This window comes from Otolemur garnettii, unplaced genomic scaffold (genome assembly GCF_000181295.1).
Source record: "Otolemur garnettii isolate 467f Iridium unplaced genomic scaffold, OtoGar3 scaffold00025, whole genome shotgun sequence".
NCBI lineage: Eukaryota > Metazoa > Chordata > Mammalia > Primates > Galagidae > Otolemur > Otolemur garnettii.
Genome location: NW_003852420.1, coordinates 3371293 through 3394768, shown reverse-complemented (window position 1 = coordinate 3394768; position 23476 = coordinate 3371293). Strand labels below are relative to the sequence as shown.

General features: G+C 40.0%; 1 protein-coding gene across 1 annotated transcript in view; it reads right to left on the bottom strand.

Moving 5' to 3' along the window:
* The window catches only part of BTBD3 (BTB domain containing 3), a 34344-nt gene extending 15038 nt beyond the window's left edge, over positions 1-19306 (bottom strand). Inside the window, exon 1 of the mRNA XM_012804165.2 lies at positions 19082-19306. The gene's annotated coding sequence lies outside the window, so the exon portion shown is untranslated. The remainder of the gene's footprint in view (positions 1-19081) is intronic.
* Between the last annotated feature and the right edge of the window lie 4170 nt (positions 19307-23476).

Sequence of the window (23476 nt, the reverse complement as noted above, 5' to 3'; positions counted from 1 at the left end):
CAAATAGTCATTGGATCAAGTATATAATCACAATTCTCAACTGAGACTGCTACCATGACAACCATTGATATGGTACAATATCTAGATGGAAATCTCAAAATGAGAATTTGCATTGCCAGGACTGGTAAGAGAGCATTAAATACAACACATTTCTAATGTTTTCTCATGGCACACAATTGTACATAAAACTGATTAGAAGGCCATAATTCTCTGGGCAGTATTTGCTAAGAATATTTTATTAAACAATCTAAGATTTATTAACTTACAACTTTAACTTTATACATAGGTTAAACCTGGAGTAAATAACTTCTTAGAAATTGTTGCTTACTTTCCAACAAATTGAACCATTATAAACTAAAATGTTAGAATAGAGAAACATTACCTTAATATAATGATCTCATTATATACCCAATTCATTTCTAGATACAGTTTTACCCAGAGAAAGTAAAATCAAGTCTCAGGAGGTCTATTCTTAGAAAGCTGGAAGGGGGCTGTCCTAAACCAACAAGAGACTTCAATCGTACTGGAAATGCCAGATAGAAAAACCTTTCCCAGTCATTGTTGGGACTTTCTCCAGGTTATTTGCTGGCTGTGGATAACAGAACAGGAAAATAATGTGTTTCAGTCAAAGAAAAAGATATTTCCAAAGATTCTTTTACTTTGGCTAGTGATTTTTCTTCCCTGATATTAGGAAGATAATTACCAACAGCTCCTCAATCAAATCATCAAAGCCCAAAGCCCCTCTCACCTATATACTTAATCAAAGAACATCTTGCTTTATTTGGGAAAGTCACCTATTCCAGTGAGGATGGGGAATGGAAAGAAGCAACTTCCAAACCATCAGATATTCTTCCTCAGTCCTAGTTGATAGTATAGTTCCAGGTGTCACAGCCAAATTCCCCCAAATCTACAAACTCTACAAGAAAAGCCTCTATGATAAATAAAAACATTTCCTAAATATACGCTAAACCCCATAGTCCCTTAAGAGTGCTTAGAAAAAATGCTCTCTCCTGCCCTTCAGTGTGCTGCCTCTCCATTCTCACCACCACACCTGAATGATATAAACTATTTGAGATTTTCAGTTGTGCTCATTATAAAACAAACAGGATACTTTTGGAAAACCCAAGCCAGAAACAATTTTTCAAGTCTTTTTTCTTTTTATTTTAAAAAAAGTACATAGAAAAGACCATTTATAATTTCAAATTTTACCATCATTTCACACACACATCACAAGAGTCTCATTTACTCATTAAATGAAATTACTCATTAATGAAATTCCTTCCTTCATTTTTACAATGTATGTCACTAAAATGAAATGGTTATTTCAGGCAAACAATACAAGAACTAACACAAGAGTTAGCATGCTAAGCAAAGCCGGAGAAACTGCGGCAGGAAAGTACAAACACCAGCCAAGTTACAAGGCACCTTCACTCAATTTCTAACATATCATCAAATGAAAATGAAAAAGGCAAATGCACTTGTACAAAGAGTAACAGGAACATTCTCTAACAAAAAAATTCAAGAAGAGACAGAGGGTTATTATAAAAACCAGCTTCTGGCAAAAATCCAAAGTAAAATCTGTTCCATTTTAAGATTAATTTTAAAACTATGCTTTTTGCTACTTTTACTTAGCTTGATAGTAATTGTTGTGAAGGACACAATATAAAGGCACCTTAACTACATCAACAACACGCAACTCAGAGGCTCCCTCCGCTTGCTGCAGAAAACAGGAATTTGGCACTGATAATTATGCCCCTTCCATCTCTTCATTCTGTTATAATCAGAATAAAAGTCGAGGCTATACACTTAGCTTGATCTCGTGTATCAGATCTAAGGAAACAAAATATTTCAAATAAAATGCAATTCTAATAATACATTCAGCAAGTCTTTTTCTTAAATTAAGAGCTACTGTATAAGTAGGTCAGTACTTGAATTGCCCAGAGTTACAGAATGAAATAATCTAATAGCTCACAAAATAATGTTGAAATTAAGTTTCACTTAGAAAGTAAGGACTGCACATGAAAATAGTTCTTAAATTTGGGTTTCCCCAATCTCTACATCATATAACAATAGGTAGACAGTATTTACATATGGGCCTCAACTATAATGAGCAGACTAAAAGCTTTAAAGTCAAAATATATCCTCAAAGAACAGCAACTCAACTGTCAGTATCTTCATTTTTTTAGTGACAGAGAAGCAACCATTTCAACACAGTTAACAGTGACATGAACTCCTACAAGATTCCTGGTAATGATGATGCCGCCAGCCAGACCAAGGATAAGCAGTCTCTGAAGACTATAATCAAAATTTACATCTGAGTCAGGTCTCTCTGCCTAAGAGTATGACTAGCTAGCTGTGGGGATGCTAGGGTTTCTACTAAGAGTTTAGTATAAGAGACCTGGTTGATGTCAGTTATTGCTTAAGTAACACTGTCTTGTGAAATTTAAAATATAACATCAAAAAGTTGAAAAGAGGTATTTAAGTGGCATGTGGTCAAGTCTTAACTATATTATGTAAAGTTCCTCCAAAGGGGCTATCATGTGAACTGAGAAAAAGTCCCTCCCGTGTGCCAGGAGAGTGCAAATGAGCTGCTATTCAGGAAGAGAAGAAATTACATCTCACCTTCTCAGTGAGAGGAAGCTACCAGGTTTACAGTGCATTTTGGACCTCCAGGACCTGGCTCCAGCTTACGAGTAGCACTTTTGCCTAATTCGTCCTCTTTAGTCACCCACTGTGCAAAGGAGACCATTTGGATCCAGCGCTTCCTGCCTCACTCACTGTCGCCCGTTCTTCTCCACAGCCCTATCTAAAGCCTACACGTTCCTCAAGATGCAGTCCTAAGGACACCACAACAAGGAAGGTTACCTGGTGCTTCTGAGACAGTAGAGGAATAGGATTCAAGCATCACTCTGTCCAAGGGAGGCAACATGGAACAGCATGGCCCTTGCCTAACTCAAAGGGCTTCCTAGCCTCTGAAATTCAGCATAGGTAAGGAGGAAGATCTACCTGCCTTGGGAGAAACATTTTTCAGGGCCACTGAAGCAAAATACTGACACAGCTTGATATGGCACCTGGCTGCAAAAGCACCAAACCTATCCGGATGAGGCTGCCTGGAGCCAGAACAGAACCCCCCACTGACTTTACTTGGACTTTTCCCTCAGCACTGTCTCTTTTTAATGCTAAAATTCTAAGGGGGATGAGGGTTGTACACCGCTAATGACACTTTGGATGTATCAAGAAGCCACATGTTTACACAGCACCCTTTGCCCACCTACACCTCTTTAAAACTCTAACTCCCCTCAGGAGACAGCCTGAAGATTTTTCCTTTGTGTCCTCTCCCTGGTGCTCACAAGTGATGTCCCTAATAAAGTTTTGCCTTTGACATCCGCTGGGCCTCTGGTTAATTTCTATCACACAAGGGCCTGTGTTGGTTAACTGTATCACCTTCTCACATTCCACAAATATCTTGCCCTAAATCACCTGATCAGAGTGTTTTTTTCTCCCAGGACTGCATGTCCATATCTCCAACAAGAGCTAACAGCACCACACCCACACAACTGGCTTTCAATGGATACAAAAGAGGGAGGTTCAAACCCAACATTTCCAAGTCCAATTAGCACACTAAATTGCTACTGTGGAGCACAACTGGTCTTAGATAAAACTGGTCAGAGACTAAATTCTGTGATGTTTCTTGTTGTCTAAGATGCAAGCTTAGACTTAGGTAGAGTGGCAAAGAACTTAAGACACCTATTAAATGTGTCCTGGGGCTCTCCTGAACATGTTTAAGCACAAATGTAGTTTTGTAATACTACACTCATCTTGAGGCTAACACTAAAGCTCTACTCAGAACAAATCCCTATATGCTCAAAGTAACACTTTGCTTCATTAAAGTCTAAAACGCAATATAACATAGGGATTCACAGAGAAGTGTGAGTTAACCAGGAACAAGAATTGGTTACCAGAACAAACCTCCTTTATCAACCAGTCTCAATTCATGGACTGGCATTTTTTTTATAGTGCTAGTAAAGAATTTTAGTGATTTAATGAACTGGAAAGGATGATAAATTCTCAGTAATTCACATGACAGGAAGAAAGCCGTCATATGAATAATCCAAAAAAAAAAAAAGATAATTAAAAAGACTTTTTATGTGGCTCAGAAATGTTTAGTCTGTACTTAATACTGAATCGATGAATTTCCACTACATTAGACACACCCAATCTTCAAACAAAATAATAAAACAGGCTTATGTGCACAGGGCAATTGGAAAACTCACAGCTCCCTGCAAACAGACCTCGCTGCTCGGATGGGCAACGTCTCGTTTCAGGTTCCGGCAGAGCAGGATTACAGGGGACATACTGCTTCCACACGAGTCTGTGTCTTACTTTACTAACTACTTGGGTGTGAAGGAATTAGATGTTTGGCTTTTTTCAAAAATGAAGAATTCTCAACTTCCATCTGTATCTTCCACTGCAACACTGGAGTAAGATCAGTGGAAATGAATAGTATCAATACTAGAAATGAAAGCACATGTAGTGTGAGGGAGATGGAGCCTGTCAGGCCAGGGCAGACATTTCACAACTGGTCTGGTCTGGTCAGTTTAGGTCCTGCCTGACCTTCCCTGCCCCCTCTCCTATTCTTACTGTTTTGTAAATTTAGCTCCCACCCTAAAGATGCCTATCTGAGTAGTTTAGGTGGATTGATTTAGGAGATTTAACTTTTGGATTGAAATGTTGTTTGGGGTCATGAGTTATACTGATTGTTTCCTATGGGTCCTGGGTTCTGCCGATTGTTTAAGATAAGGGTTAACATGGTTTTCACTTTTAACTTAAGTGTATAAAACTGTAATTTCGGAAATGGAAGAACAGAACAGTCTTGAAGAGGCTACTCTCACTGTTCTCCAGAATCCCAGCCTTCTGACAAATAAAGCTTGGTGGACCTATTTCCATCTCTGCATACTGGTTGACAGTGACAGGCGACCGGACCCTTTTCACCTGGTAACAGAAAAGCTGAATATTTTGCCTGCACCTGGAAAGTCTCTCATTGAGCTGAACTTTTACCACCAGCAGTGATTTTAAAAATCAGAAGTACTGTTGAAAATGTAAACAAACTGGTTTAAAGTCATAGTTCAAGTTCTATGTCGGCAAAATACAAAATTAAAACTATTTGAATTTTCAAATAAGGAGTTTGACTTAGCTATAAAAGTGTATTTCTTAGAAGGTTAGATGAGGTAAACACACTGTGTGTGCCAGTTTCATGTGTGCATGACTTAAAAGTATCAAACACTGTAGTTCCAAATTGCAGTGGTTAAGTACAGGAAGGAGGCTTAAGTGAGACTCCCTCTGCAAGCTCCCAGTAACATCTGGAAGTGGCAATGCATAACCAAAAACCTCAGAGGAGCGGCCATTTGCTCCAAGCAGAAGACAGGGTTTTCTCTAGGAGCTCCAAAACAAAAACTGCCCCACAGCCTGGATGTGGGGCTTCTTTTTACTACTGCTGCTGGTTCCTAAGCTGTGTGAAAGTCACCACAGTAGACCTTAAGATGTGGAAGGGAACATGGGCTGAAGGATCAGTCAAGTCACCTTACTCCCTCCCCCCCGCTACACACCCCTGAATCATGGGGGGATTTCAGTAAAGTGGTGAAACAGCCTTTGTAATTGTGAAGTAGCTGCCATGCGTTTCTCGGCTATAATCAATGTATTAGTTCAAGGAGAAGCACTAGGAATGCAACAGTAAAAATTATTTGTTTTATTAAACCTGGACCTTTCTAATAACCAGCATCATAAAATGGGAAGTATGCATAAAACATTTCTGGTGAAATTGAACAGTTGCTTTGAGAAAAAACACTTGAGCAACTGTTTGTGCTACAAATCAAACCAATAGCTTTTTTCTTGAAACATCACTGTTGAGAGAATAAGCAAAGCACGCTTATTCAGTCAGGTGCATGCAGACATTTTCTCAAAAATGAATTAAGCGAGCCTGTCATTCAAGGAAAACTGACAGTATTTATTGTTCATGATAAAATTCGAAGCTTCAAGCAAAAATCTGAATTTGGAAACCGTGATTAAGCCACCATGAGCCTGACAGCTTTCCATATTTAAAAGACTGTTCTGATAACAGCAGTGATATTAAATGAACATGATTTTTTGATAGGATATAATGAACATCTGAAAGATTTGCATAACTCAATGAACCACTGTTGTATAGTAACAATGCAATTACAGTACAGAATCACGCATGGGTGCAGGATCCCTTCATAGTACAAGACAGACCGATGGGCAGCAAGCATAACAGGAGTACAAAAGGTTCACAGATATAGTTTTAGATTCCAGATGGCAATTAACCTTTCAGAAACTACCACTTACCAAGTTTTGCGAGGTATCAAGCATATAGACTATCACCCAAAAATGCTATTAAAATATTCTTTTGGGGGGCAGTGCCTGTGGCTCAGTAAGAAGGGCATCATATACCCCATCATATGCCCCATATACCGAGGGTGGCAGGTTCAAACCTGGCCCTGGCTGAACTGCAACAAAAAAATAGCTGGGCGTTGTGGCCAGCACCTGGAGTCCCAGCTACTCAGGAGGCTGAGGCAAGAGAACTGCCTAAGCCCAGGACTTAGAGGTTATTGTGAGCAGTGTGATGCCACAGCACTCTACCAAGGGCAATAAAGTAAGACTCTGTCTCTTCCTCCCCCCCAAAAAATATTCCATTTCTTCCCAGCTACATACCCATGTCAGGCCAGGTTTACAGCATATGAAAATATATGCTTCAATCAAAACATGTGTTTAGGCTCGGCATCTGTAGCTCAGCAGCTAGGGCGCCAGCCACATACACCAGACCTGTTGGATTCACATCCAGCCCCAGCCCACCAAACAACAGTGACAACTACAACCAAAAAATAGCTGGGTGTTGTGGTGGGCACCTGTAGTCCCAGCTACTCAGGAGGCTGAGGCAATAGAATTGCTTAAGCCCAAGAGTTTGAGGTTGCTGTGAGCTGTGATGCCACAACACTCTACTCAGGGTGACAGCCTGAGACTCTGTCTCAAAAAAAAAAAAAGAAAAGTATTTCTTTAAAATTTTTCTTTATTTCATTTTCTATTCCAGTAAATATCAATAGATAAGATATGAACAAGTTTTCTGTGCTTTCCAAAATAATTAAAAGTGTAAGAGTCCCAAGATTGAAAGGTATGAGAACCACTGATGTCCAGCCTCATAAGGAATTTGAATTTTACCACAAACACGATGGCAAGTCACTAGAGGTTATTAACAAAAAGTTCTTAAGAAACTCTAGGGCCAGGTTTTCATGGATGTCTGCTTTTTAGTTTTACTCTACTGAAAAAAACGATAATTCTCAGAGCATAATTCTCAACCATTCATACCAAAGTATTTTTTCCCACATTGTAGACAAAATGGAAGATGACACAAGAGAAACATGACCATCTCTAACACAAAAATCAACGGCAGTCAAGAAGCCAATATTATATTTGTTCTATGCATTGCTTGACATATTAGCACTGACCTCAGAAAATTCACAAAATAGAAGATGTAAGATTATATTAATTGACACCCTGTTTGAAGACCTTAAAACAATTTTAAATGAGCTCTGAAGTAGACAACTATCCTAAAAACTTCACACAAACAAGGAAGAAAGAAGTATTTCTCTCTGAAAATTTGCTTTTTCCTCTATTACTTTTTCTTAACAAAATTCGAGGTAGCAACTTTTGCTGTTTTCCCAAAGAAAGAATGGCTGCCAATGTTTGAAACAACTTGTTGTTCACTTTTTTCTTTTAAAGAGACACATATTAGATAGACTCTGCCGCCCCAACAGTACCATTTTAATTCTATGGCTACAGAGTACTGTATCTGATACCACACAATACCAAAACCTTCCTACATATGAAAAAGAAGAAAATGGTTTGTTGGAAATGATGTTTAGGTGAGGACTTTGCAAAAGTCCAAAAGAAATATTTAATCTATTAGCAGTAACTTTCAATGTAGAAACAGATGACCACTGAACAAAGTGCGTTTGAGTTGCTTGGGTCCATTTATAGATATGTAGATTTTCTTTCAATGAATACACTGGAATTACTTTTTAGAGATTTGCAACAATTTGAAAACATGCAGATAAACTGCACAGCCTAGAAAAAAACACCAAAAACATTTTTAACAAAATGAGATTATGTAATGCACAAAATATAGCCTATTTTATTATTTACTACCATAAAAATACACAAATCTATTATACAAAGTTAAAATTCATCAAAACTTAAGTACACACAGACTGTACATAGCACCATTTGCAGTCTAGAGAAATGTAAGCACATGTAAAGATGCAGTATTAAACCATAAATGCATAAAATTAATAATACATACTATACTGCTATAATAATTTTGTAACTACTGTCTGTTGCTACCGTGGTGAACTCGAATGTAGTATGATCCTGAAACGCCACGTGACCCTAATCATCTCTGCATAAGCATTTCATCTCTCCAGTAAATCACATATCAAAATAAAATCTGCTCTCTCGCGGTTCTCACGTATTTTTCACCATGTATAGTGCAACACATTATGAAAACCCTGAATAACACCCAGTATCCACACAAAGTGCCACAAGAGATGATGGGAACACTCCCAAGAAGCAGGGAAAAGTCATGACATTACAAGTAAAAGATGGATTGCTTGATGTGTTCTATAGACTGAGGACTGAACATACAGCTGCCTGCCACTTTAGACAGACAATCCATCTTGCTAACAGATGGGGGCCTGGCACAGTGGCTCACACCTGTAATCCTAGCACTCTTGGAGACCCAGGCAGACAGACTGCCAGAGTTCAGGAGCTTGAGACCACCCTGAGCAAGAGAGAGAACCCTGTCTCTAAAAATAGCTGGGCACTGTGGTGGGCTCCTGTAGTCCCAGCTACTTTAGAGGCAGAAGCTAGAGAATTGCTTGAGCCCCAAGAATTTGAGGTTGTTGTGAGCTGTGACGTCGCAGCACTCTACTGGGAGTAACAATGTGAGACTCTATCTCAAAAAACAAACACAAAAAAACAGATGTGGTAAACTTATCGTATCAATAAACACAGTACAATACTATAAATATATTTTTTGTTATGATTTTCGTTGCTTTTTTTTTCCTTTAAGACAGTCTTACTCTGTCACCCTTGGTAGAGTCTCGTGACATCATAGCTCACAGCAACCTCAAACTCTTCGGCTTAAGCAGATTCTCTTGCCTCAGCCTTCCAGGAAGCTGAGCTGGGACTGCAGGAGCCTGCCACAACACCTGGCTATTTTTTGGTTATAGTTGTCATTATTGTTTGGCAGGCCCATGCTGCATTCGAACCCGCCAGCTCCAGTGTATGTGGCTAATGCCACAAGCTGCTGCGCTACAGGTGCCAAGCTTGTTCTTTATGATTTTCTTAGTTACACTTTCTTTTCTCTAGCTGATTTTTTTGTTAAGAATACAATGTACAGGGCGGTACCTGTGGCTCAGTGAGTAGGGCACCAGTCCCATATACCGAGGGTGGCAGGTTCAAACCCAACCCCAGCAGAACTGCAACCAAAAAATAGTTGGGTGTTGTGGCGGGCCTGTAATCCCAGCTACTCAGGAGGCTGAAGGAAGAGAATAGCTTAAGCCCGGGAGTTGGAGGTTGCTGTGAGCTGTGTGATGCCACGGCACTCTACCAAGGGTGACAAAGTGAGACTCTGTCTCTACAATAAAAAAAAAAAAAAAAAAAAAAGAATACAATGTACAATAAATATGTGTATAAAGTAAAATATGTACTATTTTTGACTATGTTATCAATAAAGCTTCCAGTCAACAGTAGGCTATTACTAGTGAAGTTTTTAAAGTTTTGGGTTAGTCAAAAGTTACCATGCAAATTTTTCAACTCTGCAGTGGGACAGTGGTGGGGGTCACCAGTAGTTCAAGGGTAAATGGCAGAACTATAGCCACCTACTAAACAGCTAGTGTCCGAGCACTTTATTAACTTTATTCTTTTTTTTTTTTTTGAGACAGAGTTTCACTTATTAACCCTCAGTAGAGTACCGTGGCATCACACCTCACAACAACCTCCAACTCCTTGGACTTAGGTGATTCTCCTGCCTCAGTCTCCCAAGTAGCTGGGACTACAGGTGCCTGTCACAACACCTAGCTATTTATTTGTTGCAGTTTGGCCAGGGCTGGGTTTGAACCCACCACCCTCAGTATATGGGGCCAGAGCCCTACTCATTGAGCCACAGGTGCTGCCCTATTGGCTTTATTCTTAAAAATATTTCAGAGGATGTGCATTTCAGTAGGATTCTAATCCTCATAAATACTTCCCACTACATAACTATATAATATTATAAAATGACTAAAATCAAAATACAGGCTATCCTGATCCTGAGTATCTCATTTTCCTGTAACCCAACCCACAAGATTATATATTAACATCCCTCATCAACATCCAGCTGGTCAAATACATCACTGCCTCCTGTTGATTTTGAGTATCTGCCAGGGCGCTTTGCTAGCTAAGAGTTCGAGATTACTTTTGGCATTCTACAGAGAGTTTCAATATCTGGTAAGAGAAAGAGGCTTTTAATAAAGTAATCCAAAATTCAGCATGGGCTGATCCCACAATTCCCAAAAATATACTTAGTGAATGGTACTGAATTAACTAGAAAATCTACTAATTTAAATAAAGAAGTTATACAGCATTTATTAAATATGTGCTGAAGTCATCCAAGGGAAGGGTGGGGAACTCTGCCCTGAGAGACTGTGACTGCACAGTGATCAAAGGTGACTATGCATGTGCTCACTTAACCACATAGCCTCCACTGCTGACCACACTCAGACAACAGGCCCCCTCTTCAACAGAGGGGTTGCAGCTCAAGCACTTTCTCATCTCATTTCCCAAAGCGCAAGACAGCATGCGCAAGCATATGAGAAGAAACCACAGGGAGGGAGGGAGCACTCTGGGATGCCCCTCCCAGTCTGCATTTGTGGGGAGGAGGTAAGGGCTATGCAAGAGAAGCAGTGCTTCTGGGCAGCTCTTACCATTTTCAATGTCAACCATAAGATTATTATGGAAAAGAGTTGCCTGATAAAAGCCCAATCATCAAGAATTTTATCAATTTCTGGGTTTTCTAGGAATATATATCTCTCTCCAACAACACAATAAATGTAGTCTGACTTTATTACACTCGACTTCTCCCACTATGTTTTCCAAGAACAAACGTATGGAAATAAGGGGCAGTCTATAATAAGCCCTTCTCTGTCCACAAAGACCTAAAGCATACATATAATAGCTAAGGGCGAAAATTAGCCGCTGCCAGATTAGGCATGTTTGCTGGTGCTAGGGAGGTAAGACCAAAAAAAAAAAAAAATTAGAAGAGCAGAAATGAGGTAGCAATTAAAAAAACAAAAACTTTCACAAAAGTAGCAAATACAGGAGTCTCTAACACACACACAGAATTTTAAAATAAGGTGTGTTTTCCAACTAGGCTATCCATTAACAGCCTCAATTAAAGGAAATGTGATTCATCACTGGAAAGGTAGGTAGGTCAGTGCTTTCCACTCAGCCTTGGCCAAAAATACTATTTATGGTTCATTATAAAATAAATGTATAACAGTGTTATTTTCAAAAGAATGAGTCTTCACAATAACAAAAGAAAATCAGAGTTTCAAAAGTAAGGCAAATTCATCAAGTAGACGTATTCAGAACAATGGTGCTTTCTGAAATTTTATTTCTAAGGTGTATGGTAATCATGGCTAAAATATTTACACCCTCTAATTCAGCAGTTCTCAACCTGTGGGTCAAGAACCTTTGTAACAATGAAAATACTGCATATCAGATATTTACATTATAATTCATAACAGTAGCAAAATTATGGTTATGAAGTAGCAACGTAAATAATTCTATGGTTGGGGGTGACCACAACATGAGGAACTGTATTAAAGGGTTGCGCCATTAGAAAGGTTGAGCACCACAATTAAAAATGGGGACTGTTCTTACTCAGATACTATCACCAAAAGATTAAGTAGCAATAAAATATAATACAAGGAAGTAAATACATATTGAGAAATAATAATTGAAGAAAATTTTCACATTTTTGTATTTAAGCAACAGCTTTTGAGTTCATATATTGCTAAAGATACATGTAACAAGTTTTTTGTTTATTGTCTACCAGTTGCTTAGTCTCTAAAATAATCTTTTTTCCTGCAAATCACACCACTTATTTACACAGCAATTGCAACAGTACAAGAAAGAGAAAGAGAATTATATATTTTCCTTCTATATATCTCTATATTTCTGAGATATCCTTGGATTAAAAGGACACAAAAGGAGCCTGTAAACAAAAAGCAAAATTTTAACTACTATAATGATCACTGTAGGGATGACTGCAATGTTCTCTCATCTAGAAAACTGAAGGTAAAAAACAGATTCTTTGATTTTGTGGATTTCATATCACATTCAAACATGTGCCTCTGTGTGGCTCTGGAGGGTTTCAAAATGCAAGAGGGACTCTACCTAATAAACTCAAATATTATGACCTGGTTGTTTGTACCCTCACATTAACCTAAAATTAAAAAATATGTAAAAAATAAAATAAGAGATTAAAAAAAATCACCTTACAGGAGAAGTGATTTCAGCAAGACCCTTGGAGAAAACATCTCAAAAAGAGCATGAAAGAAGTATTAAAAGGGGGAAAACAAATGCTTACAGTCCACTTTAAAAGATAAACGCTTGCAGGCTGTTTAATGAACAAAATATAGTAACAGTACATTACTGATCTTTACCAGGAAACCCAGGCATGTTTTTAAAATCTCCCAGGTGATGTCATTGCCTACCCATGGTTAAAAACTGAAATCCCAAAGATAGCAGATTCTAGAATACAATTCACATTATTCAGATGTGAATCAGGACAGCTGACCAAGTTTTTTTTGTCAGTTAAGTGACCTGACCATACAGATTAGCAGAATTTAGTACCCTGTTTAATCCCCACAACCACTCTCTCTATTATCTCCTTATATGTAAACTGTACATGTTCTAGAACTACTCCCTTGCTGCTGGTGAGATGCTAAATCTTTAGTGTTAAATCCACAAATGCCAAAGGACTATGCATATTTTACATATACATATATATCTTTACTAGGCACTTTTATGTTCAGACATTGGAAGACTAACACATATAAAATGGTTGCCCTCATAAGAAAGACAATTCACACACACACAAAAATAAATACATGTAACTCAAAAGGCAATAGATACTACAGGAAAAAAAAATGCAAAGCATTTGCAAGAGGGATATGGGGTGCACCTTGCATTTGTGAATAGAGCAGCCCTCACTGACCAGGTGATATTTTAGTAAGGACGTGAAGGCAGCCAAGAAGATGGCCACAAATATATCTGGGGAGGATGGGGGTGGGGGCAGGTATAACTCAGAGCAAAAACCTAAAATGAGAATGTGCTTGCTGTGTTCAAGGATCAGCTGGAGTGGGAAGCACAAGAGGGAGAGAAGTGAGAGAAGAGGTCAGAGTCAGTGGGAACCAGAGTGTGTAGGGCTTCCTCAGTCATTACAAGGCCTTCACTGCAAGTGACATGGAAAAAGCCATGGAAGGGTTTTAAGCTTAATTTGACTTATACAGAGTGGCCATAAAGTTTGTGTGCAATCTAAAAATAATTGTCTATTTTGAAAAGATCACTGATTATTATGTTAATAAAGAAAACAAACTAGGGGGCGGTGCCTGTGGCTCAGTGAGTAGGGTGCTGGCCCCATATACCAAGGGTGGTGGGTTCCAACCCAGCCCTGGCCAAACTGCAACAAAAAATAGCTGGTGTTGTGGCAGCACCTATAGTACCAGCTAATCAGGAGGCTGAGGCAAGAGAATCGCCTAAGCCCAAGAGTTGTAGGTTGCTGTGAGCTGTGACACCACATATTCTACTGAGGGTGACATAATAAAACTGTCTCCAAAAAAAAAAAAAAAAAAAGTCAAAACAGTCAAGCTAAAAAGTCCAAAAATTACTTGGAGCTCTCCAAGGTGGAAATATACACTTGGGGTTAAGTAGCTTCTTGGTATTTAATTAATATTAAAGTCCCATGACTATTTGTAACAGGAGGCCAGCAAGAATTGAGCCTTGACACATATCAAATTAACAGGTTAATGAGAAGTGAAAGCCAGCACAAATTTTAAAACCACTGAAAAGGAGAAACCAGTAGGCCAGTATAATATAGAAGGAAAGGCAGGAAGGCCTGGTGTTAAAATTCAAAGAAAAGATGCATACAGACAAAAGGAGGTCTGACCAATTATATCAAACGTTGCCTACAGGTAAAGATGGGAACTGACAGATACAACAACTTGGAATATCTGCTAGTGAAAAATCCCTGGTGACTTATCTCCCACCGCAGGCAAGAAGACAAGATCCATCATGCACTGAATATGATGTTATGTTTCAATCTTCTCATGAATTCAATCTGTTTTTCTAAAGAATTACCAACAAGGAAGGATTTGATCCAACTTAATACTGGATCAGGAGACAAGTTACTGTTGACAAGTAACAGTAATAAACCGCAGATGCTAATGGTCATTTGCTAATATTCAATTCCTGTGCCTAAAAAAATAAAAAAAGTTCTAAGTAAACTGGGAAATAAATAAGATTTCCTTTGCCCTGTGAGGAATTATGGTAAGTCATAAAGCCAATAGTACTTTTTTTCCCATTAAAATAAAAAAAACAAGTTTGGGCATTATAACCATTACTGTTTGATAATATTCCAAAAGCATTTTACAACGTTCCAGAATGCTAACTGTAATGCAGCCTGCTATAAAGCCTAAACAAAAGCTATAATTATTAGAAAGAAGCAGACGCAAGTGTCATTATCTGAAACTGATTATATAAATAGGAAACCTAAGAGAATAAACTGCAGAGCTCTTAGCATAAGAGCCAGCTATAAAATACACACACAAAAATCAACAACCATTTTAGACCAGCAACAGCCAATTTGAAGAACTCATCACAAAATCAACAAAAACAAATACCTAAGCAGAAACTAACAAGAAATGTTAGAATTTAGATGAAGAAAACTCTTTTGAGAGAGATAAAAGGTCTAAATAATCTTTCATGTCCCATTATAGAAACATTGATTAATCTGCGGATGGTAGTCCTTGCCAAAGAAACAAACTCCAACATATCCTTATTTATTTATCACCCTGTCACTCTGTGGCACTCTATCTGCAACAACGCCTGGCTATTTTTTCTATTTCTAGTGGAGTCCAGGTCTCTCTTGCTGCCACATTAGTAGGGTTTACAGAAGGAATGTGATTGGCTGTATACATCTGCCATCTTAATCTGGAAGACTAAAACCAATTCTCAGAACTACAAAATAATGGATCAGGCCAGCTGTGGTGGCTCACGCCTGTAATTCTAGCATTCTGGAAGGCCGAGGTAGGTGCCTGGGCTCAGGAGTTTGAGACTAGCCTGAGCAAGAGACAGACCACAGTCTCTTTAAAAAAAAAAAAAAAAAAAAAAAATAGCCAGGTGTTGTGGTGGGCTCCTGTATCCTGTAGTCCCAACTACTCGAGAGGCTGAGGCAAGAGGATCACTTGACCCCAAGATTTGAAGTTGCTGTGTGCTATGACGCCACAGTACTTGATTGAGGGCAACAAAGTGAGACTGTGCCTCAGAAAAAAAAAAAAAAAAAACAACCCCAAGGCACAAGCAAAGTAGCAAGAAGCCTCAAGAGTTTTAAGAGTTTACCTGTGCCCCAGGAATTCTTCTGCCATAAATCTGCCTAAGTAAGTCAGAAACACTTAGACCAGTGGTTCTCAATCTTCCTAATGCCACAATGTACTTTCATTGTTAAAGAGGGGTGGCGACCCACAGGCTGAGAACCGCTGACTTAGACCTTCAGCTCTGCCTGCGTTTATCTGCTAATACTGATTGAGCCTACATCCTTTGCCAAGAGGCCCTACTGACTTTCCTCTATTTGGTTCATTCCATCTTACTAAAACTCTATGGTGCAAGCACCATTACCCTTATTCCAAGAAAATGCAGTTAAAGAATTAAGTAATTAAGGTCAATTAGGAAGCAGCCAACCTAGGATTTGCAACCAGAGAGTTTTATATTCTCTACTACTAAAAATGGAAATAACATCAAACAAAAGAAAACTAGTTCTTAAATACACTTGGACATATTTATCATTAAAAACTGTATTTTTAAAAGGATTTAAGGACAGAGGAAACATCTGTAATATAACAAGTAAAAGAGCAATATTTAAAACTACAGATAAAATTAAACTGCCAATTTGGTCTAGAAGTATTCTGTGTGAACAAATAAAAAGGGCCAAACGAAAGTACACCATCCAATAAAGAGCTGTTTATTTCTGGATGAATGGACTGTGATCTTTATTTTCTTAAAATTTTTTCAGTAATTCCAAAAATGTTTTCAACAGGTATAACTATTTTTTATTTTTAAATGCCTAAAAACCACAGTAACAACACAAATTCCCAACTGTAGATGCTTAATTTGAAAAAAATAAAAGACACATCATGTTAATGCAGACTTTGGAAGAATTTGCTACTGCCCAATAGGTTGAAAGAGACACTAAATTGAGAAGGCTAATGGTAATTGTTAAATGTGCAATGAAAAAAAGGAAGATTAAGTAAGAGAGTATTATCTTAGCAGCCTAGCATTACTGCTGGAACTACAAGGTCCATCAAAGGGGCTTCCAACCATTATTTCTTTCTCAAGGTGAAATGGAAAAAATTAGCCTTATAGAATCTGCATGAAAACCCAGGTAAAAGAAATTTAAGGAGAGATGTAAGAGAAAAACATTTTAACTCCCGATACAGACCCCAAAATCACTAGAATCCTAAAGTATTTTGAAATTTATTGAATTCCTTAAATAATGAAATTTGAAAGGTTTCAAAACATAAAATAAAAAATTCAGAAACATGTTAATGATATTCCCGCAATATTTTATCCAGAAGAGTTACATGACCTGGGTTGAGCTTTAAAAAATAATTGATCCTTGGATGTACTGGGCCAGGGAAGCAGCGGGTGAATGTGTAGACTAACTGTGCCTTTCCTTTGTTATTTTAAAGTATAATATTACAAGTCGTTTTGCTTTTGGTAAAGAATGCCAACAAAGCACTTTCTAGGAAACAAAACAACCTAAAAGCTGGTAATGGCTGTTTTTTTTTTTTTTGACCACAATTTATCAAAAGTTTTTCACATAGCTCTAGGACTGTATTTCACTTTTTAAATTTTTAAATGTATCTTAAAACTTTAGAGAAACAGTGCATACAATTTTTAAGTTTTGTGCCTCAAAGGAAAATTACTAAAATGGAATTGTTCTTTATGAAACTTTATTAATCAAGTTCTCAGTGCAAGGACTGGAAAAAAGTGAATATACAGAGAACAGCATAACTGCCAGTAATTACTATCCTATTAATAAATAATTCTGTAAATTATCTAACAAAGAATAGCTGGAATTGTAAAAGCTCACTATTACCTGCACTGAGGCCAAGAAATGAAAAGGATGATTTAAAATCTACCGAAAAGGACTAGTCCTATTTAGAGCCCAATAGTAAGAAGACCCGCCCACTTCCCCGTTGCTACGAGAACCCAGAGGAAACCCCTTAAATCCAGCAAAGTTTGGGGGAGAAGAATCCTCCCAGAGATTAGGATTTAAAGAGGGCAGCGGGATATGTGTTTAGAGAGAAATTGAGGGAGGGTTAAAAGAAGAGGAAACTGCTCGGCCGTGGCCAAAAGATCGGTGAAGGCGGACTCAGAAACCCCACCCCCCACCCCAAAATTCAAAACACCGCTCAGGCCAATGTTCTGGGTCAGAGTCACTTAGTCCAGCTGAACTTTAAACCATTCAAGATGCTTTCCGCCCTCAGTGGTGGGAAACAAACCACCCTCCGTGAGTTCCAGTCTAGAGAAAATGAACCAGAGTTTCATCCCATCAATTACAAACTGAATGCTACTACTTCGTAAAAAATCGTTCCCAAACTCAGCTGCACATTGGAATCACCTTCGGGATCTTTAAAAAAATACACTGTATTTTAACTGGTCTGGTGTACGACCGGCATGGTGAGTTTTAAAACTCCCCAGCGACTCTTCTGTGCAGCCAAGTTTGAGAAAACTGTATTAGAAGATTTAACGAGGTGGCAGGGAGTATTTAAAAAAGAAAACGTTCAAGCACAATTATCTCCCTTTGTCTTTTTAAGACTAATAATAGAATTAGCTAGCTTTCTCGAAGCACACACAAGACAATAGGCTTCTTGATAAATAGGAATCCCCAGCATTCCTTAACAATACTTTCTTTGAAAAAAGTAGGCACTACAAGCCTTTTCTTCCCAAGAGAACTTCCTTCTTACCAAAACACCAAACTTCTGCATCTATTTTAAGAGCAAATGCGCCACGAACGCCACTCAGAACTTGGAGGGCGAGCTCCAGCACCCGAAAGAAACCGACCCCCGCTATCGCTCACCATTACTCGCTGGGGTCCTGCAGGGACCAGGGCAAAGCAAGCCTGGAGTGTCTTTCCCCAGAGCCCCCAACCCGGATCCCGCCGGCGGCGCTTCAATAAAGTTACTTGGGGGAAGTTTGTTCGCGTTCCCAACCGGGCGCCTCCCCAGGAAAGGGCAGCGGCCCCGCCACCTGCTCGGCGCGGAGGCTTCCCGGCCGCGCCCCCTCCCTGGACCTCTGCCACCTCCGGGGTCGCGCACCCCGCGGGCGCCCGTGCCGACGGCTGGAGCCCGCGTGAGCTCGGCTCGCTCCTCCTCAGGGTCCCTGGGACCAGACGGCCCCGGCCCTCCTCCCTGGGCACCAGGACCCCCACGAGGGCCCGACACGCCCCACTGGGAACCCCCTCGGGAGGCCCGCCCGCGCCGCCAACGCCTCTCCAGCCCAGGCGGGACAGCCGGGAGCCTCTGCACCCCCCGGGTCTGAGCCCGGCCCATAGTCCCCAGCCCGCCCTGGCCCAGTCACTTTGGGCCCCTCCGGCCGCCCGTAGGGTGCGCGCCCCTGCCCGGGCGGTCCCGTCCTGCGCACGCGCGGAGGCACCAGTCCGCTCTCTGGCCTCGCCCTCACTCACCGCCCTTGCTCGTCCTGGCCTCAGGCGTCTCCGCCGCTTGCCGCTTTGCCCAGTGCCAGCTCCTCAGGCCCCGGCCGGGCACTCAAGGATCCACCGCCCGGCGGGCTCGGCGGGCACCCGCACGCAGGGCACGCTCCGCGGGAGCGAGCGCGCGCGCCTGAGCCCCGGAGAGGGCGGGCAGCAGGAGCGGCGCGCCCAAAGGCGGCCCTAGATATAGGCATGCGCGGTGTCTACCTCTTCTTTAAGTCCGCGTAAAGAGTGGGCGGGGACCCTGGACCCTTGGAAGTGAGGGCCGGTCCTCCTCACTCAGAGACATCTTCACCTTTGTCCTGCGGCCTGCAGTTTTCTTCCCTGGTTCGTTCATCAGTTACTGTGCCAAGCATTTATTGAGCACCTATGTTGGCAGAGGCATCGTGTAGGGTACTGGGCATCCTCCAGTGCTGGGGGAATCGACTGCACCCGGCTTTGGCACTCCTTTTCAGGCACTGATTACACCTGCTCTTTGAAAAGATACGAGTGCGTAAATAGAGATCACGAAGTACCTAAAACTGGACACTCTACAGCGATTTGGGGAAGGAGAGTAGCTGCTAGCTCAGGTGATCAGGAAAACCTGGTTGAAAAACGAACAATGGGCAGAGCTGTAGTCAGAAGATAAGTTCACCTAGAGACAAAGGTGGACACCAAGGCATTAGGGGCAAAAAAAATCAAAGAATATGTGAAGCCAGAAGTCCACGTGGACACAGGTTTAACCTGAGTACATGAAGGTGAAAATGGAGCGGGAGGAGAAGTTGAAGCTCGTTTAGAAATTATCTTTAATACTTACCCAAAACTCCAGATTTTTTCAGTGGGTAATTAAGAGGCACCAGGCAGGGACCCCGGTAGCAGCCTGACTAAATGGAGACTTTAGGAATACAAAGTGAAGAGTAGAGATTTGAAATGTTGTGGTGTATGTTCTAGGTTAGAATTGATAGGGTCCTAATTTCAAATGGTGGTATTAGGAGTAGAAAGGATGGATAAGTTTCTAGAGAGTGCGAAAGACAAAATGCCTCCCTAGCTTTTGTCATGGAGAGCTGTTTATCATGACAGGCGCTGACCTGGTTTGATGAGATCATTGTCCTTGGCAAATGTTCGTCAGTGGATAAATTAGGCCTAAGAAATTCAGTTAAAGTCACTAAATGCTTTTCTTAATGTGAGTTTGGCCCTGGAGAAACATATTTCCCCTCAACTGAAAAACTGCTGAGAGAGACAGTAGTGAAAGACACCTGGACTTTGAAAAACAAAAACCCTTTTTATAAAGTCCAGATGCCTCCTAATAAACTATTGTCCAAATTACTTAATATCTCTGAACTTTCCTGTGCATGTGTAACGTGGGATCGTAATACATTTATTCTTGTAAGGTGATTAGTTTTACATGTCAGCGTGGCCAGGGCATGGTACCCAGTTGGTTGGTTAAACATTCTAGAGTTCAGTGACATTTTTTAAAGGAGATAAATATTTAAATCAGTAGACTTTGCCAAAAGCAGATTAATCTCTATATGTGTGAGAGATTCATCTAGTTGAAGGCCTTAATTAACAGAAAAAACTGAGCTCTCCTAAACAAGAAGCAATTCTGCCAGCAGGCAACCTTTGAACTACACTGCCCTGGGTCTACAGTCTGCCCGCTACCCTGCAGATGACGGAGTTGCTGAATCTCCACAATCACATAGGGCTATACCTTAAAATAAACCCCAGTATCTACTTATTTCTTTCTCTCTTTCTTCTCTCCAGAAATTGCAAAAGGGATCAGAATGCAGCCGTTTGTGCAAAAGTTTCATGTCACCAAACCACAACCTGAGCTGTTTACTTGTGAGAAGGGACCTTCTGAGAAATCAAGAGAAGCTGGGCTTTGTAGCAATGCTTAGCGCACCCCCCTCCCGGCCTCCAACACACACACCAGGGACAGCGGATTCAAACCTTGTTTGGGCCTAATTAACAATAACAAAAGAAATCAAGAGAGAGGTGGTAGTCAAATCCTATTAAACCCAAAAAGTTTTGCTTATTTCCCTATAAGAAAAGTAACTTTGAAATCACCAGACCTCATCTTGTTTCTTATCCCTGCTTTCCTCTTATAATTATTGTTTCTCTGCCTATAAAGCTCACTCATTCTGGGCAGATCATTAGTGCCTCTTTCTGCTTCGTAGACTGGATGCCACCTGGTTCACGAATCATTTCTAAAAGCCAATCCGATTTTTGAAATGCAACTTGTATGAAATATTGTTCTTTGACCTATATTTACAATATACATACTGTATATCTTACCATGAAAGGTTATAAAGATTATACAGATTACTTCTCATCTGAAAACAAGCATTATAATTTTTACCTTGTACAGAGGTAAAAAATTAACTGAAAATGCTTAAGGCACCCAGTATGTAATAGGGTCTGAATAAATGGCAACTACTATTCCTTGTGAATAAACACTAAGAGAAAAAGACAAAAGATAGGAAAGGGTGGATAGCATTTTCTCAGTTCACTGGATAATAATGTGTGAAAAACAGATTTAAGAGAATTTTTTTCCCTAGCTCTGATACTAGAAAGGGAATATATACATAAATTGTAATTACTTGCAAATAAATGCCCTAAGAGGCCTTAACTAAGGATAGTCCCTAGCTGTACTCTAATACACCAAACAGGCAAATCAGAGATATGAATTGACATCTGAACATTTTATTCCAATTTAAGTTCCTGTTCAATTCATTTTACTTGCCACTAGGAAGGAGAAGCCCAGGAAGAGCTTCCTTTTGAAATAATTCCCAAACCCACAGAATAATTGTATGATATCCATTCAATGTGTTTATTGAATAGACTTCGGGGAAGCCTGTAGTTATGAAAAGTGTGCAAAAATGGTTAAAATATTTCATTGACTTTATAAAAATTACCATTCGTTACTTACTAGTCAACATTTCTGCCCTCAAGGAATTTATCAAATAGCCTAGAAAAAAAATGAACAAATATAATTGTCATTCAAGGTGTTATGCCCGAAATTCTCCCAAAAGACCCCCACAGACAGTCCAAGACACACTCCGATGTAAAAAGCACGAGATGAGTTTATTTCAGGCCCTGGGAAGCCTGGACTCTCCTGGCATGCAAGCCTAGGATGAGCCCCGAACCCGGGGTGGAGGAAGTTTTTATGGGGTACAGAAAGCAAGAGGGGTAGGGTGGGATACGAGTATACTTTTAATTGGTGGTTGGTGATTTCATTAGTAAAGGAGGAAGTAAAGGAGGATTTGCCTTGGTGGCTGATGATTTCACTAGTAAAGGTGAATTTGGATTGGTACAGGTGAGGGGTGGAGTGTCCCTTAACCGGGGGCTAGAGTTGGTGCAACCTGATTACCTGTAATTCAAGGTAATAGAAACTTACTGTTTATTATAACAGCTATTTGCCTAAGGTGACTCAGTTTACAGCGCAGTGGCTGTGCAACCTGGGGTGGGGGAAGGCAGCAGGGAGCGGCCCTGCAGGTTTCACTGGCAGAGATTGGGGCGTAAGGGCTATGTGGTAAACAGCTAGGAATGGGGCTTGTGCTGTAAATAGCCAAGAATGGAGCCTGTGCTGTAAACGACAAAATGGAGCTAGTTTAGCTCTCACAAAGGCAAAAATGTGACAAATGCCTTAAGGAGAACATAAATGATTTGGGCAATTGTACCTTGTTCAAATAGTTAATCCTGGGGGCTCACTCTTCTGATCTTGACTCCTTTGTGGTTCCCAGCTTTACATATTTTGGTTTGGGGAAATCTTTATATGTTTTTGCCTAGTGAAAACTTTGCATGTTTTGGTACCGTGAAAACTAATGAAGTACAAAAGCATCCTTTAAATATTATTTTAGCAGAATTAAAAATATCAAATACATCAACATTCTCTATTCCACTCTTTTGCTTCTGAGTTTACAAGATACAGAAAGGCAGGCTGATGCAGGAGACACACAAGCCATTCAAACGTAAATATTCTTTTATTTTCTCTATTTGTCTTGTCTGTTTTGTTTAAAGCAGAAGTTAGCTTTAGAGTAAGAAAACACAGAGGTAATTCCCTGGCTTAATGGAAATTTATGAGGAAAATACATAAAAACTAATGTGAAAATAACAAGAGGTGGGGGGTTGGGTTTATAAAAGGACAATGAGTGATTGAGTTGGAAACCATGAACTGGTGGACAATAATGACCAAAATGTTTGTCCAGTGACCAATCCTGTCACATGGTCATTTTTTTTTCCTTTTGGCTGAGAATGAAGTATTCCATAGTGGCAGAGCATAAACCAGCTCCAGGGCTGATAAAAACAAGTGATTTGGGGGAAATACACAGTATTTTAACATTTAAATAATCGAGATGGTACTTTATTATGAGAATTTGTGAATATATTAAT